This window comes from Pteropus vampyrus, unplaced genomic scaffold (genome assembly GCF_000151845.1).
Source record: "Pteropus vampyrus isolate Shadow unplaced genomic scaffold, Pvam_2.0 Scaffold144, whole genome shotgun sequence".
Classification (NCBI taxonomy): Eukaryota; Metazoa; Chordata; class Mammalia; order Chiroptera; family Pteropodidae; genus Pteropus; species Pteropus vampyrus.
The window spans coordinates 739,458-741,833 of record NW_011888925.1 but is presented as its reverse complement, the minus strand read 5'-3'; the positions used below and the strand labels follow the sequence as shown (position 1 = coordinate 741,833).

At 59.1% G+C, this 2,376-nt stretch overlaps 1 protein-coding gene and 1 long non-coding RNA gene across 2 annotated transcripts in view; both read right to left on the bottom strand.

The window, feature by feature from the left end:
• FADS2 (fatty acid desaturase 2) overlaps window positions 1-2,376 on the bottom strand; it is a 38,484-nt gene that overhangs the window by 367 nt on the left and 35,741 nt on the right. The window lies entirely within an intron of this gene.
• LOC111744953 lies at window positions 146-898 on the bottom strand. The gene is made up of 2 exons (XR_002782404.1): window positions 483-898; window positions 146-386 (listed from the first exon to the last, which is right to left on the bottom strand). It is a non-coding gene; the product is annotated as an uncharacterized LOC111744953 (long non-coding RNA).

Sequence of the window (2,376 nt, the reverse complement as noted above, 5' to 3'; positions counted from 1 at the left end):
AACTTAGGGAGTATGGGCCAGGTGCGTAGAAGGAAGGCGGGAAGGGCCTAGGTGGAGTGTGTAAGAAACTCCGCCCCTGCTTTATGGTCTGCACAGTCCTGCGCCCCAAGGAAACACAGAACGACCGCAGGAAGCCACGATTTGCTCACTTGCTCTTTTAAAAGGCGACCGGCATTTATTTCCATGCGCTGGCCCAGGTTAGCATGTGAGGAAAGAGAACCAGGCTGGAGGGGAGACGAACCAGCTGCTTTGTGACGGGCTAGATCTGGCTCTTCCCACGTGTCCGTCCTCCCCCCACAGGCCCTGGAGCACCTGGCCGCCTAGGTCTCCTTCTTGTCCCTTCCTAAGCTTCCAGTACCTTTCGTTGATTCTCCAGACACTTGCCCCTGAACCAAATGATTTGGAAGAAAGACCTAAGTGCCTTCTAAATTCAAAGATACATATATTCATAATGGTGGGGACGGTAGACCCGTGATGTTTACATCGTTGCGTGCTCGGCAGCCGCTTGTTCTACTTCGGCACGGGCTGTCTGGTTAGAAACATGAACTCCGGCCGGAAGAGCACTGGAGTTTGGGGCCCGGGGCCCGCCTTCTCCCTCCTGGCCCCAGTTTCTCCATAGGTGGTCGTAGGCGCCCCCCTGGGATCCACAGCTCATTTCCGTCTCAGGCGTCAGACCAGGGGCTCTCTGAGAAGCTCCATCCTCTCCGGAGGGGCAGACCACTCGGCCCTGGAGAAGGTGCAGCTGGCACAGTTGAGAAGTCCTGATTGGCCCAAGGCTCTGCGTCATGTGAGCAGCGGCCGGTCACTCCCGAGGGCATTTGGAGCCCAGCCGGAGTGGCTGCCCCCTCCACCCTGCCCCTTCTCACCAAAAGCCTCCTCTGTCCTCTCAATAGGTCAAGGTTTTTGAAGGTCCCGCTGACCCCTGAGGAACTTGCCAGGCCACTGGTCGCCTCTGGGGCTCCAAGTCCACACCAGCCCTGGCTGCTCTGCCAGCCTCTCCTCTGGCACCCTGCGTGTGACAGACTCCCCACAACGCTGATATGCTTTTATCAGGGCAGTCACCTCAGTCACCTCACCGTGAGGGAGCTCGTCTCCTCCACCGACTCCACCCCTCCCGCTCTCCCCTGGGCCTCGGTGGAGCAGTCTGACACCTGATGGGATGGGGCGGGGGTGAGTCTTGGTCTGGGAAATAGTCCTTCCTCGCAGGGAGTGAAGGAGATGGCCAGGTGCTGGGTGAGGAGCCGGGATCCACCATGCTTGCCCCGATTCGGCTGCTGTCGGCGTGGACTCTGCCCAGTCCTGACCCCTCTGGACTCAGCCTCCTTACCTGTGAATGGAAGCTTCAGGTCTTGTGATCACTCAGGGCCTTGCTTGTTAGTGTCACGACTTTGGCAGGGGGTGGGGATCAGAAACCCACCCTTCTGTGGAGGAGCAGTTAGGCAGAGAGCAGGTATGGGCATCCCCAGCCTCTTGTCCCAAGGCTAATACTTCAAGACGAGGTGGGGGCGGGGGTGGGGAGGAAGTCACAGAGAGGATCCAAGTACCCATCGACTTAAGCCAAGATTTCCCTGGTACCCTCATAGCCCAGTGTCCACCCAGCCACTCTCCCCCTCTCTGGGATCCTGGGTGTCACTGGTGATGGACCCTGGACCTACAGCTGGCAGGAATAGGAAGCCTGAACTGTACCATCCTGTGAGGGGGGGTGCCAGGCCCAGTCCAGGTAGGAGGCAGAACACACACACAGGTGAGAGGGATGTTCCCCAAGCTCTTCCAGCCTCAAAGTCCTCCAGTGGGTCTACCAGAGGGCAAAGCTAAGTGCTCACACGTGTCGAGATCACATCACCCTTGGAGGCCTTAGCCTAGTCCTTCACTGTACAAATGGGGAAACTGGTGGGCTGAAGAGCCAAGGACTTGCCCAAGGCCACCCAGTGAGCCAGGCTGGGTCTCTGCTTCCTGTCTCACGGCTGCTTCTGCTCCTTGGTGCTACCGAGTGCCCCTACCAGGGGAATCACGTACACCCTACCGGGGTCAGCTGGCCGTCCCTGCCAACTACACTGAGGTCACTGTCCAAGCAAGAGGGGGATGAGGATCTACTCTGGGACTGGGGGGGAGATGCAAAGCCAGTCGGAAGCCCCTGAAGTGCAGGCTACCCTGACCCTCCTGGCCCTTCCCTGGCACACCAGCTTGACCTGCCCGCCAAGCCAGCCCAGACGCGGGGTATCTGGGAGCAGCGTGCGGGCTAGGGCAGGGCAAACCGTACGAGTGCCCCTGTACTATTCCTAGGTCAGGGGTTGGACAGACCTAGGATCCAGTCTCTGTGACATTGCCTATGAACTTGTGATGCTGGGCTGGAATATGGCACAGGCTTCCTCCCAG